Here is a 17,402-nt window from a genome sequence, read left to right as displayed (position 1 = left end):
ATCAATGATCCTGTATTTGTATTGAATTATGAACAAGGTCCCAAGTGGTTTCCTGGCACTGTCGTGGCCAAAGGAAGCAGGGTGTTGCAGGTCAAACTTTCAAACCGACTCATTCACCGGAAACATTTGGACCAAATCAAACTCATATTCACGGACTATCCTGAGCAAACCACCAACATATACACCAGTGGCAATTGGCACCACGGTTGACCACGAAGCAGAACCCATCATCCACAGCAGCCCAGCAGGGCTCAACACACCAGGCAGCCCAGCAAGGCCCGCTACACAGCAGCCTAGCGAGGGCCCAACAAATAACTCAACAATACCAGCTTTCACAACGAGATGATCAACCAGGGCAAGAAGGGCCCCAGATTGACTCACATTGTAAATAGTTACACTATTGACTTTGGGGCGGGGTGGGGGGGAGTGTTGTTATATATGTATACTTGTATTTACTCTGTATAGCCACCAGAGGGCTCATCCCCTGGAGTCCCAAGGGATCCCATGATGCCTTGGGAGCACAATTATTTAAGGAGGCCTCACAGGTTGGAGAGGCACTCTGGAGACCTGCAATAAAAGACTAAGGTCACACTTTACTTTGAGCTCACAGTGTTCAGTCTGACTCTTTCTCCATACATAACAGTGGCGAGTCCACGTGTATGGCTATGGGCCTCAACACTTCCTGTGCTACCAGGGATCCTAGTGCCGTCTCCAATTCAACCTCTGCCTCTCTGGGGAAACTATACTGCTTCTGTGGCCGTGACATGGGGTCCCCCTGTACTCGGATTTCCACCCCGTTACCCGACCACAGTTGTGCTTGTATGTGGCGAACACTGCGAGGTTGTCCCGCACGTACGCCTGATACTTGGCTGAGTAGTATTGACCAATTGCTCTAGGTTGTAACTCCCCTTCGGCTTCACGGTACACATGTTTCCTTTTCCTTCCCCTTTCCTTGGGATCACTGCAATTTCTTTCTCCTTATCGGAACCCACTCCTCAAAGGCAGTGATTCCTCAAATCCACTATAATCCTGTGGGCTAACATAAAGTCAGCCCTAGGACTCCTGATTTTGGCTGTTCCCACTTTATTAGGATGTATTCCCACCTGGTGTGGAAGGATCCTAAATCTATGGCTAACGGCCTGGTCATCGCCACCGCCTGCTCGATCCCGGTGAACCGCATGAGACTGAATGGAACCTTGCTGGGCCAGGGTGAATCGGTCGGGTTACTCGCATGGATCACCGTGCTCGAAGCTCCAGTGTCCACCATGTACTTCCTCTCTACCTTCTCCACCCGCATCCTCACGCATGGTCTACTCCACTCATTGTACTTGAGCGAACACAGATACTCAGACTGGGTGCGCGCTAGTCAGGATGGTGGGATTACCGGAGCGGTCGGGATTTCCCTGCTCATGGCAGCGTCTACCCTTCCCTGTTCTGGCACAAAAACTGTCTGAAGGGCGGCCACCAGAACGTCAAATTGTTCCGTGGTCGACCCCTTCACCTCAGCAGGTTTCGTCTTAGGCACTGGAGGATCCCATATGCCTTGCCCGTTCCTCGGGGCCGGGCAGTTTCTCCTCCAGTGTCCTGTCTTCTCACATCCGAAACACGTCCTAGCCTTCCCTGCGCTACCCCTTTCTGACGCCATTCCTTTTTACTCGCCTCACTCGCCTTTATTTCATGTAACTTGCCCTTACTTGGTTTGACCTCTCCTCTGAGCCGCTTTTAAAAGCCAGGCTCAGGTGACGGAGCACTCCGGCCTCTGTATTCGCAAGGTCCTCAGAGTCAAACCAGGCCTCCACTTTTACCCTTATTTATGACAAACTGTTTGCCATGAGGGTCCTGAGCCAATGGTTTCTCGGCCCTCCCTGCAACAGTGCTCTGCCGAGCAGCCCACCCAGGGCCATTTCATAGATGGGCCAGAGCCTGTCGGCGAATGCCTGAGGTGCTTCCCCAGCCAGTTGCAGTGTCCTCTCTACCCTAGAGAACGACTACCCTGGGTGTGACGCACGGTTCTCAGGATTTCCTCCTTTAAGCCGGCCATGGTCCCCTGTCCCCGTTTGGTCTTGGCGGACAGGGCCTGATATAGTTTCCCCTCCAGGGAAAACAGCAACAGTTTGTGAGCCTTGGCCTCACGACACCCGTTAATCCCCCCAACCTGGTCCACCTCGCTGAAGTGAACTGAGGGGTCCCCTTCTTTCTTTAACTTGGGCATCCCCGAGATCATATTCTGCAGCTGTGGGGTAGTGAATGGAACCACAAAATCGCTTTGCAGCGCGCCCTGACCCGCGCCGTCTACGGGCGGGCCGAACAACTGCTGTCGTATGGGATACATCGTACCCTTTGGTGCTTCAAGTGGTCGTTGGACGTCATTACTCTGCCTCCAATCCTCGCTATCTTCTCCTTCCTCTTCCCGGTCCACCTGAGCTTCCCCCGGGGCCATCAAGCAAACCATGCCTTTGGCTTTGGCTGGAGCTTGAGTCAAGCTTTGGATTTTTTCTTGGCAGAGCCCGTGATTCCCGCTCTCAAACCCCTTACTGCTAGCTACCCTGTAAGCTGTCGTAATATCTCTCAGTTGCCCCGCTAGCCTGTCAATTTTACCCATTAAGCGGGCATTCTTCTCCCGTACAGCCTGCTCATTGAGCTTAGCCTCGGTGACCTGGCACTGCAGGTACTCTCCTGTGTTACGGGAGGTTTCCTCCTGGGTGCATCTTTCCTGCCTCATCGACTAATCTGTTCCCCACTGTGGCCCTTGTGGCTGACTGCTACTCTGAGTCTTGGAGCTTTGCCTTAAGATTAACAACCTGCTCCCTAAGCAACTGGACTTGCTTCTGCAAACACAGGAGCCAAATGGCCTTTTCTTCTGCCTTTTGGTTCACCTTAATCCCCGTCCACTCTGCAGCATTGCCTCAGGATTCTCAGCCAGCAACAGGCCTAACACCCACTGCTATGTTACATTAACTTTTCCGAATATGTACGAGGAAATCCTATCCCCCATTGCCGATCTCTTGACCTTGAGATCTTCTATAGCAGTCTGTTCACTCAAATTGGTGTCCCTTCGTTGTCGCCAAGTTCTGTAAGTGGTGTTGTCCTCGAATCATCCCCCTTGACACCGGAATTATAGTGGTGAACAGAAATACAGTTATAGCCAGATCTTTCGGTCTCAACCGTCACAATGCTTTTGTTCAAGTTAAAGCACACACCTGCACCCAGAAAAACACACCCTGGTGGTGTAAAACAAACAAACACAATACAACACACAACCCTGGCCCATCTGAACAGACCCCTAACGCTAAGTACCCATGACTAAAACACTCCTGCTCAGATTCAAAAGTGCACCACCGAATCTGTCCAACAGAACGTGCATATGCCTATGATCCGTGCAGAATACCTCCCCACTAAACCCCTATGGTTAGGTTGGGCCACGCAACACCCCTTCACACAATGCGGTGGTCTTAAAGATACGTGGGCTGTGATAAATGCTTACCAATTACCCCTCTGGGTTACTCGCTGCTTCTCCCAATGAGGCGTATCTTCTGGTTCTGTACCAATCTGTCGTATTCAAGTCCAGTCTCAAGGTCAGCTTCCCAGTCGAAGTAGCAAGGCTCTCTTCGCTCGTAGATGGTGGTTTCTTCTCTCCATCCCTGACAAAGTGCTCAGTCTTTGTGCGTTCAATGAAGCAAACGTAGCAGAGGAGAGAGAGAGATGGCAGCCAAAACTGCCTCTGTTCTACCTGCAAAAATGCTTCTGAATTCCTCGCGCCAGAAAAAAACCTCTTTGTCAACTGTCCTGTTCCTAGGGACAAGGCTCCACCAAGTCTGTGTAGCTGAAAAGCCTCTTTTGTGTCTTGAGCACCGAACAATCTTCTTGATCTCTCACATGACAAAGGGCCCCCCATCAACCATCTTCCTGCCATTTCAGCCATTGATCCATTCCTGCCCACCTGATGTGTATTCCTGTGGGACAGGTTTGGACCTGTCCCACGTCATGCGGTCTGCCCTTCTGCAGTAACAGCCAAGTTAAAAGCAATGTCCAAAACTTAAAGTCCAAAAGTTTAAGTGTAAAAGTTTATGCTTTTGCTGTTGATATTTTCGCCGACTTCTTACAGTGGCACAGACTTTATATGTTCTTTTTAGACCATTGCTTTGAATTCATTTTTTTTTCTCCACTCTTACCAAATGGTGAAGTAATATGAGGAGAATTGGCCCTGAGCCTCAGTCCAGTGTGTGGGTAGTGTTATTTTTGTACCTTCACACTCTTTCCATGGATGCACGCAACCTGCTAGATGACAAACCAGAAGTTACAGCCAGATCTCCAATCTCCATTTACATGGACTGTCTGGAATAGGGTTCGCTCACAGTCCCGTGCATGGTGTTGAGTGTTCATTATAAGAACATAAGAACATAAGAAATAGGAGCAGGAGTCGGCCATTAGGCCCCTCGAGCCTACTCCATCATTTAATAACATGGCTGATCTGATCATGGACTCAGCTCCCCATAACCCTTTATTCCCTTATCTCTCAAAAATCTGTCTATCTCCGCCTTAAATATATTCAATTACATATTTAACGACCCAACCTCCGTAGCTCTCTAGGGCAGTGAATTCCATAGATTTACAACCGTCTGAAAGAAGAAATTCCTCATCTAAGTTTTAAATGGGTAGCCCCTTATTCTGAGACTATGTCCCCTAGTTTTAGTTTCCCCTATGAGTGGAAATATCCTCTTTGCATCCACCTTGTCAAGCTCCCTCATTATTTTATATGTTTCGCTAAGATCACCTCTCATTCTTTTGAACTCCAATGAGTATAGGCCCAACCTACTCAACCTATTTTCATAAGTCAACCCCTTCATCGCCGGAATCAACCTAGTAAACCTTCTCTGAATAGCCTCCAATGCAAGTTTATCCTTCCTTAAATACGGAGACCAAAACTGTATGCAGTACTCCAGGTGCGGCCTCACCAATACCCTGTACAGTTGTAGCAGGACTTCTCTGCTTTTATACTCTATCTCCCTTGCAATAAAGGCCAACATTCCATTTGCCTCCCTGATTACTTGCTGTACCTGCATTACTTGGTAGTCTGGGAGGAACGTGCGATTCCGTTGGGGAGGCCTTCCCTTCCCGTGCTGCAAAGCATGCTCCCGTCCTCCAGGTTCCCACACAGAAGATGCAGTCACGTGTGACTGCTCAGCCAATCAGGTACTGTATTTCACAGCTTTCCCATTAATAACAATGAGAACTCCTTATCTACAAGTTCTCATTGCTATTAATGGGGAAAAAAACAAACACACTAACAAAAAATAAAAAATAGACCTCACATAATTAAAATTAATTGAAATTAATTGCCTTAGAAAATACAATATTTTTTCGATTTTTAAAAAAAGTTTTGTAATTCGGGTTAAAAATAACTTACCTTAGTGGGCAGAGTTTTTAACAATAAAATGTGTTTATTTAATTTAATTTTATTATATTTGTGTATGTTTTTAAACACTTATGCCTGTAAAAGTAGGCTGTGCGCCTGCTTTTTCAGGCGCAAGAATTTTGAGGGCATTTGCTGGGTAAATCCCGCAATCTTGCCCAAGCAAATGTCCTTGCTCCCAAGATGCGATTCATCTGTCAAGCTCCAGCTTGACAGATCGGAAAAGCCGGTTTTCAGCACATGCGCATTGTGCGCTGAAAACCAGCTTTTCCGATGTCTTCCTGGGTCTGTAGAAACTTCGTAGGGACCTGGGGAGGCTGGGATTTCAAGGCCATGTTCTTATGTTCTGCTGCAGGTTTTGCAGGACATTTCGCAGCCCCGAGCATACAGGTTTGGGGGTGGGTCAGCCGTAAAAATAGTGAAACTTACCAGCGCATCGAGAACCCGCTGTCATCCTGTCGACTTCCGCATTTAACTCAGGCGCGTTTCCCAGCGTGCCACAGACCCGCTCAGGAGAGGTGGCGACCTCATTCAAGTACTTAAATGCTTGTTGAGAGACCCTTCTGAGGGTTTTTAACAGCAGCCGTTGGCTTTAACTTCTGGAGCACGAGATTCACACACCTCGAGAACCTTGCCTGTGAAGGAGAGGTGGTGCGTCAGTGGCCATTGTGCGAGTTCATTAATTTCTGCAACCTCGGAAGCCACTCTCACCAAATTGCTAGTGACTGAAGGATTGTGCCTCTGATCTCCACTTTACCTGCCATCAATTACATCAGCATGGGTGTCGCTTATGCTGTCTCACCTTGGACCCAGAATTGGACCAAGTTAAGCCCCAGCATCAACAACACCAGCCATACCAGCAACAGCAGCCACAACTATCATGTATCCTACATAGTTATTGTGTGCACAATCACAAGGTGTGTCACCAGAGGGCACAGCAGTGGGAGACTTGCAGGTTACCTGTACAGGTATGCCTGGCCTAGTATAAAAGGCAGGCCACCATCTGTGATCTTCACTCTGGAGTTATCAATAAAGGACTAAGGTCGCTTCAGTTCAAGTAAAACACATTGCCTCGTGGAGTCATTATCAGAGCATCTAAAGACATAACAATTGGCGACGAGATTACAGACCTTCACGCAAAAATGGCTACCCTTGGTAGGTTGCAGCAGATCACTGATGGTGATGATTGGGACACCTTTGTGGAGAGGCTCGACCATTTCTTCACAGCAAATGACCTGGCAGGCGACAACCCGGCCACACTGGCTGATAAGTGCAGAGCTATCCTGCTAACAAGTTGTGGGCCCACTGTCTATGGCCTCATCAGGGATTTGCTGGCACCAGCGAAGACAATGACCAAGACATACGAGGGGCTTGTAACGCTGATCCAAGTGCAACTCAAGCCCAAGGAGAGCATCCTCACAGCCAGACACCGGTTCTACACCCACCGATGGCCCGAAGGCCAGGAAATCGCGAAATATGCTGCAGACCTTAGGAGACTGGCGGCACCATGCGATTTCGGCAACTACACCGAAGCGCTGTGGGACATTTTTGTCATTGGAATCAGCCATGAGGGCCTTCTTCATAAGCTACTGTCTGCAGCTACCACAGTCGCATTGCAGAAGGCCATTTCTGTGAGCCAAGCATTCATGATCTCGACCTGCGGCTCTAGGCAGATGACTCATCCTCAGGACTCAAACCCAGCAAGTACTGTGCACAGAATGATGCCTTTTAGAGGCTGGACTGTAAAACGCAAACCTTCTCAGGGAAGAGAGAACAGGCCCCCGAGTCCCTTAACTCAGAGTCCGCCAAGGGGGGCTAGTCGAGTAGCTCCATGCTGGCATTGTAAAGGGAATCACAGGGCTCACCAGTGCCATTTTAAAGACTATGTGTGTAAAGGCTGCAGCACAAAGGGCCACCTCCAGCGAATGTGTAAGAGAAATATGACTCACTGTGTTGATGAAGAGTCTGCAGATGGCCATTAATCCAGCGTGGATTATGAAACGATAGGCAGAGAGGCAGCTCAGCCCCACGACGAGGTATATAGCATGTTTACCTGCACCACCGAGCATTCCCCGTTGAGGATGGAAGTCCAGATAGATGGCATTCCAGTCTTCATGGAAGTGGACACGGGGGCGAGCCAGTCAGTAATGAATCAAGAAGCCTTTCAGAGGCTATGGGACAATCAAGTTGGTCCCGGTTCAGGCAAACCTGCGCACCTACACTGATGACCTTATCCCAGTCGTTGGTAGTGCGGATGTAAAGGTACTCCATGATGGCGTGGTGCACAAATTACCCCTGTGGATGTTGCAGGTGATGGACCAACGTTACTCGGAAGAAGGTGGATGGAGGAGATCCATTGGGAGTTGGAAGACTTCAACCCTCCAGCGATCGACGTCCTCCGCATTCGGAGGCAAAGCAAGCCCTCAGTTGAGGATGGACCCGGCACCAGAGAGCAGACCAGCACAGCACCCGAGGCACAGACTGCTCAGCACGAATGCGTGGAGATGATCCAGCTGAGACGACCCGAATGCACCTTCCAGGCTCCAGTGGCAGGACTCCGGAGGAAGAAAATCGTGACATCCCAGCTTCGGTGGCAGAACCCAGGGAGAAGAGGATCACTGCAGTCGACATCATGGATGGAGGAAAGATGGCACCCAAACCTCGAGGTGAGGCACTGAAGAAAATGATGGCCGCGGCCAGACCACGAGGTGCAGCGCTGATGGAGCAACATGTGGCACCAAATGGAGAAGAGGTTTGGGGTAAAGAAGCCAAGGCTCTCTTAAAGGAGGCCTGCAACCCGCCACACTTAAAGGGACAGTTCCACATTTTCAAACAATGTAAGAGCAACTGTTAGATGTAAAATGTGCAATTGATGATCAGAATTGTGTACATGCAATAAGCAAAGAAGAGTCTCAATGTAATAGCAACTGTGAGTTAGATGTAAAATATGCAATTGATAATCAGAGTTGTGTAAAGGCAATAAGCAAAGAAAAGGCGCGCGATCGGAGCTACAGGGTAGTTACAATGAGTAATGAAACGAAGTGCAATGTAGGACTTCAACTGCACTCAGTCAATGCAGCGGGCAGACACCCATCGGGAGCACACAGGTCCAGCGAGCTACCCAACGTAGTAGCCTGCATCCCTGGGACCAGAGTTATGCACCATGGAGTGTGGCCACAAGCAGCCAACATATACGAGCTGCAGAGCAAGCGATCTCAAGAGGGCAACGGCACCGGTATCGATACCCTGCCCCTGATTGGCTCCACCTCTCATGCACCCGATGGCACCAACTGCCACAAGACTGAAAGAGAGAACTGTGCTAAGGCGCAGTCCCCAGACCCCATCGCTGCCAAGGCCATACCCGTGAATGAACGGTTACCCGCAACAGTTCTCCCAAAGGGGACCGGGACCAGCCAGGATCCCAAACCAAACAACGCCCAGGCAAACGAGTCAGCAGTTCCCTGTGCACTGCTAGACGACAGCTCCTCAGGAAGCAGCCAGGGCACAAAGAAAGGACAGGGAGGTCACAGGCATCTGTGAATCTGCCCGACGCTAGGAGCTACGGCAACAGCCCCGAGAGCAGGCAACTTGAGCCAACCGGGTTCCCACTGACAGCACGGGGCACCGTGCCACCACCAGACTGCCTCGACACCATCCAGCAGTTCTGGAACTAGCTTGTCCTTACGCACCGGTTACCGATCTCTTGTACGAATCAAGACAGTCAAATGCACTTGCCTCACAACTGAACCACAAATGTAAAACTGTTAATGCAAACTTTTTTTTTCTGGACTTGAATGTATAAGAATGTAATGAGCCTCCGACAATACATTTCTGCAGGGGGGGTTGGGGGGGAGAGAATGGAGTGGTCACGGGCACACAAACAGAGACCACCAGCACTCTACTGCCAACGAAACACCAACTACTCACCCAAGATAGAAACGTTCTGCCAAGGGTCAACCAGAGAGAGCTAAGCCCAGAGCACAGTCAATGCAGAGGCGATTTGCACTAAAGGCTTGGGGGGGAGTGATGTCATGTATCCTACATGGCTACTGTGTGTACTATCACAAAGTGTGCCACCAGATGGCACAGCAGTGGGAGACTTGCAGGTTACCTGTACAGGTGTGTCTGGCCTAGTATAAAAGGCAGGCCACCATGTGCCATCCTCACTCTGGAGTTATCAATAAAGGACTAAGGTCACTACAGTTCAAGTACAACACATTGCCTCATGGAGTCATTATCAGAGCATCTAAAGATACAACAACAACAATAGAAGCAGCGTTTTCTCAATGACTTGATGCTGCACAAGAGAGAGGGGGCACCAGAGGGCTGCATCGTGCCGGAGGCGATAACCCAAACACAGAGTATACAGGAAGAGGATGAGCTTGCTGGACATGACTGAGCAGCAGTGCTTCAGGAGGCTCAGACTATAGCGCCAGACATTTGTAGCCTGCTGCCCAGAGGACCTGGTGGACATGCCTTACCAGTGGCTGTCAAAGTCACCACTGCCCTCAACGTCTTCGCCTCAAGCTCTTTCCAGGGATCTCCAGCAGTTATTTACGGGATCTCGCAGTCGGCTGCCCACAGATGCATCACCCAGTTAACCGATGCCATGTTTGACAAGTCAGCCAATTATGTCAACTTTGCCACAGATGAAACCAGTATTATTGAGCGGGCGCTCGGCTTTGCGGTTCTGACTGGCTTCCCACAGGTGCAGGGTGTCATCGGCTGCACATATGTGGCCATCAGGGCACCCCATCAGCACCCAGGTGTGTTTGTGAATGCAAGGGCGTCCACTCCCTCAATGTACAGCTCGTCTACAATCATAAAAAGATTCCCTGGCAGCTGTCATGACTCTTTCAGGCTGCATCAGTCCCTTAGCTCTTCGCACCTCCAAACAGACTTACCGGCTGGCTGCTTGGAAACAAGGGCTCTCCACTGAAGATGTGACTCATGAGATCCTTGAGGAGACCAAGTACTGGGGTCCAGGAGCATTATAATGAGAGCCAAATGTCCACCAGATGTGTCATAGAGCAAACGATCGGCATGATGAAGAAGCTCTTCAAATGCCTTGACAGATCTGGAGGAGCCCTGCAGTACACACCAGCCACGGTCTCCAGAATCATCGTCATTTGCTGCGCACTGCACAACACTACAACAGTGACTACACTCCATAAAAGTACTTCATTAGCTGTAAAGCACTTTGATACGTCCGGTGGTCATGAAAGGTACTATATAAATGCAAGTCTTTACTTTACATAGTGCAGCAGCGAGGATTAGAGCTGTAAGAGGAGCAAGGTGCAGATCGCACAGCCTCTCCGGAGGAGCAAACTGAGGTGGAGATGGCACCAGCAGCGGCGCACATTGCTGCTCGGGTGGCCCAGGATGGCCTCATAAAGGCCCGAGTAATTAATTTGCTTCAATAGACCCATATGGCTGCCAGATGCTTTACTAAGTCCCCCCCGCCCCGCCCCGAAACAGCACCATAAAACAGCACGACAATGACCAAGCCATTCTTCTCACCCAAACACCCATTGCTCAAGGTAAAGTAATGTCTCACCATTCACTCCAAGTGACAAGGCTACTTCCCAGTTAGCAGGCAAAAATGGGTAACACCAGAAAGTGGTGCAAATAAATACATTTGTCTGTGCCATAAATATAACTGAAACTTAACACTAACATTTGCATACCCTTGTGCGTCTACTTTTGTGTCTTTTTTCTTTTCCGAGTGCTTCTACGAGGTGAAACCATTGTGGCTTCAGCACAGTTGAGGCAGGGTGCTCACTTCCCTGCTGCGACTGTTTAGATACTTTTGGCAGATGTCCTCAGGATTTTGGAGCCTGTTTTGGCTCAGCCAAAGATGGCTCCTCCTGCGACTGTGCAGGGCCAGACTCGGCCATCAGGATCCAAGGCAGCATACGTGGCTCTGACTGAAGGGGAGGCAACAGGCTGAAGTGTGAATGCTTAGAGCAGAGCTTACACTTCCATGTCCCCTCTCAACATCATCCCTCTCATGGGCCACCCGCACTTCCCTGCTAACAAGGAGCTGGAGAGCACCTTGCTACACATCAGTGTGGTGATGAACGCCGAAGTCTACATTTATATCTCTCATCATGATGAGGACTATGAGCATCTGTCATCTGTTGTCCACAGCAAGCATGGTATCAAGTGAATGGCGCACATGTGCTCTATGCTGGTGACCATCCTTTCCATCGTCACCATTGCCTGCAAGATGGTGGTGCTCATGTTGGAGATGGAACCGTCCATTCTCTGAACAATTGTAGACATCGTGGCTGCAAAAGCTGCTGGAGCCTCATGCAATTGTCGCTGCTCTTCCAAGATTACCCCCTTTCGCGATGGCCTCTGCGGCTCAGTATCTGCATGCAGCACAGCAGAGCTTGGAGCGTCCTGCGTCCTCCGGCGAGGAGTCTTCACTGTTGTCCATGTCAACACCACATGCTCTTGCTCACTTGTGATGTGAGACACAGCAAGTGACAACACTCCTCTATCTTGCACAGGATCCACTTAGCTGTGCATATCTGCACTGGTGGTGGGTGCAAATGGGTCAGGTGAAGGGGCAACCTCAGAGACTGGTGTTTCCTCTGAGGAGTTGTTTTCCTCTTCTGGCTGGACAGTGGGGTGGGGCAATTGACGGACCTGTGGCAGAGTAAAGAGATGAATTAAAAGAGTTATATTAAGAATGGGTAACATTACCATTATGCACGATGACATTTCAGTGGCTGCTGACATTAGTCACCATATGTGTGACTCCTGCATGCCATGTGGCTATATGAGTTGTAATTCTGTCACCAGGTTGCTGAGATGTCCCCCTCTCTCCGTCTCCCACCACCAGAAGCTCTGCAACTCCCGATATCTCCAGAGCCCCCTCTTCTGTTGGAATCAATTGAGTGAAGACTGGAAGTCTACTTTCAGTTCTCTGCCTCTCTTCTCCTGCAAGTTCTCTTCTCCTGCAAGGAGGGAAAGAAGAGAACTGGAGTGAGAGTGATGAAATGAGTGTAAGGAATGGATGGACTACATCTGTAGAGGGTGACTATGAGGGAGTGGCGAGACATTGCCAAATGGCCTCCTTCTGTGCTGTTACTTGCTATGATTGCATTAGGATGAGGGTGAGTATCAGGGGTGGTTAGTCAGATGGGAATGTGAGTATGTACATAGACAGAGAGGGATGGGTGGACATGCAAGGTATGTTGGTGTGAGGAATGACATGCAGGAGTAGGCTTGGGAAGGCAGAGTGATGGGGTTGTGGTGACAGGAAAATCAGGATGTAGGTGTGTGTGTGTGGCATTGCACTCAACTTTCCTGTCCTCATGAGATCATTGAATCTTTTGCGCACTGGATATGCATCCTCCTGACCATATTTTTAAAAAAGGAGGGAGAGAGATAACAGGGAATTATAGACCGGTCAGCCTGACATCAGTAGTGGGTAAAATGATGGAATCAATTATTAAGGATGTCATAGCAGTGCATTTGGAAAGAGGTGATATGATAGGTCCAAGTCAGCATGGATTTGTGAAAGGGAAATCATGCTTGACAAATCTTCTGGAATTTTTTGAGGATGTTTCCAGTAGAGTGGACAAGGGAGAACCAGTTGATGTGGTATATTTGGACTTTCAGAAGGCTTTCAACAAGGTCCCACACAAGAGATTAATGTGCAAAGTTAAAGCACATGGGATTGGGGGTAGTGTGCTGACATGGATTGAGAACTGGTTGTCAGACAGGAAGCAAAGAGTAGGAGTAAATGGGTACTTTTCAGAATGGCAGGCAGTGACTAGTGGGGTACCGCAAGGTTCTGTGCTGGGGCCCCAGCTGTTTACACTGTACATTAATGATTTAGACGAGGGGATTAAATGTAGTATCTCCAAATTTGCGGATGACACTAAGTTGGGTGGCAGTGTGAGCTGCGAGGAGGATGCTATGAGGCTGCAGAGCGACTTGGATAGGTTAGGTGAGTGGGCAAATGCATGGCAGATGAAGTATAATGTGGATAAATGTGAGGTTATCCACTTTGGTGGTAAAAACAGAGAGACAGAATATTATCTGAATGGTGACAGATTAGGAAAAGGGGAGGTGCAACGAGACCTGGGTGTCATGGTACATCAGTCATTCAAGGTTGGCATGCAGATACAGCAGGCGGTTAAGAAAGCAAATGGCATGTTGGCCTTCATAGCGAGGGGATTTGAGTACAGGGGCAGGGAGGTGTTGCTACAGTTGTACAGGGCCTTGGTGAGGCCACACCTGGAATATTGTGTACAGTTTTGGTCTCCTAACCTGAGGAACGACATTCTTGCTATTGAGGGAGTGCAGCGAAGGTTCACCAGACTGATTCCAGGGATGGCGGGACTGACATATCAAGAAAGACTGGATCAACTGGGCTTGTATTCACTGGAGTTCAGAAGAATGAGAGGGGACCTCATAGAAACATTTAAAATTCTGACGGGGTTAGACAGGTTAGATGCAGGAAGAATGTTCCCAATGTTGGGGAAGTCCTGAACCAGGGGACACAGTCTAAGGATAAGGGGTAAGCCATTTAGGACCGAGATGAGGAGGAATTTCTTCACCCAGAGAGTGGTGAACCTGTGGAATTCTCTACCACAGAAAGTTGTTGAGGCCAATTCACTAAATATATTCAAAAAGGAGTTGGATGAAGTCCTTACTACTAGGGGGATCAAGGTGTATGGTGAGAAAGCAGGAATGGGGTACTGAAGTTGCATGTTCAGCCATGAACTCATTGAATGGCGGTGCAGGCTCGAAGGGCCGAATGGCCTACTCCTGCACCTATTTTCTATGTTTCTATGTTTCTATCCCTGCTGCTGACCTCCTCCGCAATCTCCAACCATGTCCTTTTTGTGTCTTTGGGTGGTCTTTTGCGTCTATTGACAGGGAAGAGGACCTCTCTGCATGCTCTTACTGCCTTTATTAGACCATCGAGGGAGGCATCGTTGAATCTTGGCATGGTCCTCAGCCATTGTGTCTCCATGACCCACACTTTTATCAGTTTTATGACACTACTCAGACCACTGGATACCAACTTATTCACTCCTACTTCAACCTTCAAATGAGATGTGTGCAAGGCTGTTTTAAATATCGGTGCTGGAAACGAGTCATCAATTATGTCATCATACCCGCTCCATTTAATTGGGCCGGGAAATGCGCATAACTGGTTTAATTGGGACCATTAAGTAAAAGTTGCACTGCAGAACGCTCTGCTTACAACTTTGGGTTCTCAACCCGCTATGCGGCCCGCGTGCATGCAACCCAACTCCAAGGTAAAGATTTTGGCCCTTGACTCAGCAGTTTTAACTGAATTAAAGCTGACGAGTACAGTACACTGACATATTCGTAACTGCGCCACAGATAGATGGGACACAGGTTCATGTCTGCAATCTACAGGTTATTTCTTCATCTTGTTCGGGCGAGCAGAAAAGGGAGATAAGGTCAAAGGAAGAGTCATCTGGGTAGCTCTTGCTTTTTTTTTAGTAGTGGTTAGATACAGCACACCATTGACGAAGAACTAACAGTGGCTTACGTCATTGTCTGATGGTGTATTGAAGAAGAATATTTTTCAAAGGGAGAAAATAACTTTAAAATTAAGAGTAAGATAAAATAAATGAATATTTTGTTAAAAAAAGAGGCTTCAACTACATCAAAAGTTCATGAACTATAATGAATATAGGTTTTGGGCCTGATCAATTTACACAATGAAAACAACTTCCAGTCTATTGCTTTAGCATTTATTCAATATAAAGAATCTGCTTATTGTCTTACAAACCTAACAACTCCAACATATATATTAATATATAAATATAGCAAATAGGCTGATAAAAAACAGGGGGTATATTTTTGATTGTATCGCGTGGGCCCAGGAACCTCGGAGGTCATGGTAGGATGTAGCACAGAGAGTCACAGCAGCCAAGGAGCTTCCGCTAGTGCAGCAGAGTAGCAGAGTCCCTGCTGTAGAGTTGTCCAGAAGACCACGTGGGACAAGAGACTCAGTGTGAAAGCAGCAGCTAGGTGAAGTACAGGGCAGCAAGATGTGGGTGGGCAATGTGCTCTGGAGCAAATAGCTTTAACTTATAGATTAGCTCAGATGTATTCACTATTAGGAGACAGAAGATGCTCAAGCAGCGAGAGAAGATTGGGAGAAAGGGAGCAGGAATGGCAGTGAATATCAATGGATGGAGTTACAAAGGACAGTAGCTCAGCTGGGAGCTACCAGTTCAATGTCAGCTTGGTGAATAACATCTCTCTTTGCTGTATTTAGAATTTCACTCCGTATGGTAGCCCCTCCATTGGTGTATTGTTTATAATAATATCGAACATATGAAAATGCAGACCAAAAGAAGCGGATTCATCCCATCAAGCATGCTTCTTTCAGAGTGATTACCATGGACTTTTCTGCCACACCACTTCCTGATACTTTACTTTAAGTAACAATAAGTTCATTCCTCTATCGCTCCTGAAAAAAAATCAGTGCTATTTGTTATGTATGCAATAAAGGTTCAAACTGAGTACTGTTTAACTAAGCAAGGTACAAGCTTACTTCTGCTTTATTTAGGCCCAAAGTGCCTGACTCCAAAATGGCTGGCCTTTTATACCAGAGCAGCACCATGTGCATGCAGCTCAGTGGCCTCCAACAATGACAACATCTGGTGATTACAAACAGCATGTACATACATGACAATACCCTCCTCTGAGATCTTATCACAGTCTTTCACAGGTTGAGATGGTCCGATGCTTTACGCTCCTGGGTTGACCGTCTCTGTTCGATTCCGGCGTTAGGTGAATGTGCAGAGTCTGTTGTGGCTGGTGGCTGGATGGCTGACTTGTTAGGGGTGGCAGTTGTCATATATCTCACATTAGTGTATATAACTGTATCTTACCATGCTATACATGACTGTAACTGGATATGACCTGTAACAATAAGCATACCTTACCACCAGGGGTGCACTTGCAGGAGACACTCCATACCTGTCCCACTGTGGTATATAAAGGGAGGTCTCAGGCAAGTGCAGCACTCGAGAGCTGGAATTAAAGGTGCAGGTCCTGAGTGATCTTGACTTCAGCATGTGTCTCATGTAAGTCAGTACATTAGAGTCAGGATTTAACAGTGGCGACGAGTTACGGGATCACAGAATCCACAGAATGGCTACCAACAGCTCAGATGAGAAATACAATGCTGGAGACAATTGGGATGACTTTATAGAAAGGCTCTAGCAAAGCTTTGTGACCAAAGACTGGCTGGGCGACGATAAGGCAGACAAGAGAAGAGCCCATCTCTTGACCAGTTGTGGCTCAAAAACGTACGCTTTAATGAAAGACCTGCACCCGAGAAACCAGCAAGCAAATCATTTGAGGAGTTGAGCACACTAGTGAGAGACCACTTGAAGCCAGCGAGCAGCCTACACATGGCCAGACACAGGTTCTACAACTACAGACGCTGTGTGGGCCAAAGCATATCCGACTTCATGGCGGAACTTCGGAGGCTGGCTAGTTCATGTGAGTTCCCTGATGAGCTAAGGAGAGAAGTACTGAGGGAATTTTTTATTGAAGGAATATGCCATGCAGGCATATTCTGAAAGCTTATAGAGACTAAGAACTTGACACTAGAGGCAGCAGCACTGGTCGCACAGATGTTTTTGGCAGGTGAAGAAGAAACGAGGCTGATCTATACTTCAGGTACGACAACCAACGAGGCATCGGAACAAGGGGTTCACATTGTGAAACAAACCGCCACCCCCACATACAGACAAAGGTAGGAGAGCAGGCCTTCAACAGCAGACAGTGGCACCAGAAGCCATCAAAATCAAGGGCCACATGAACGGCCGATCACACCTCATCAACCCACAATGCGAGCAATCAACAATAGATTGAGAGAAGCTCAAGGGAGATCAGCCAGACGCAGCTCATCCTTCGGAAACAATGGAAACGGTCTGTATTGGAGATGTGGGGGAAAGTACTCAACCAGGGTGTG

This window comes from Pristiophorus japonicus, chromosome 2 (genome assembly GCF_044704955.1).
Source record: "Pristiophorus japonicus isolate sPriJap1 chromosome 2, sPriJap1.hap1, whole genome shotgun sequence".
Classification (NCBI taxonomy): Eukaryota; Metazoa; Chordata; class Chondrichthyes; family Pristiophoridae; genus Pristiophorus; species Pristiophorus japonicus.
The sequence above is the reverse complement of the archived record's forward strand: the minus strand, read 5'-3'. Positions refer to the sequence as shown.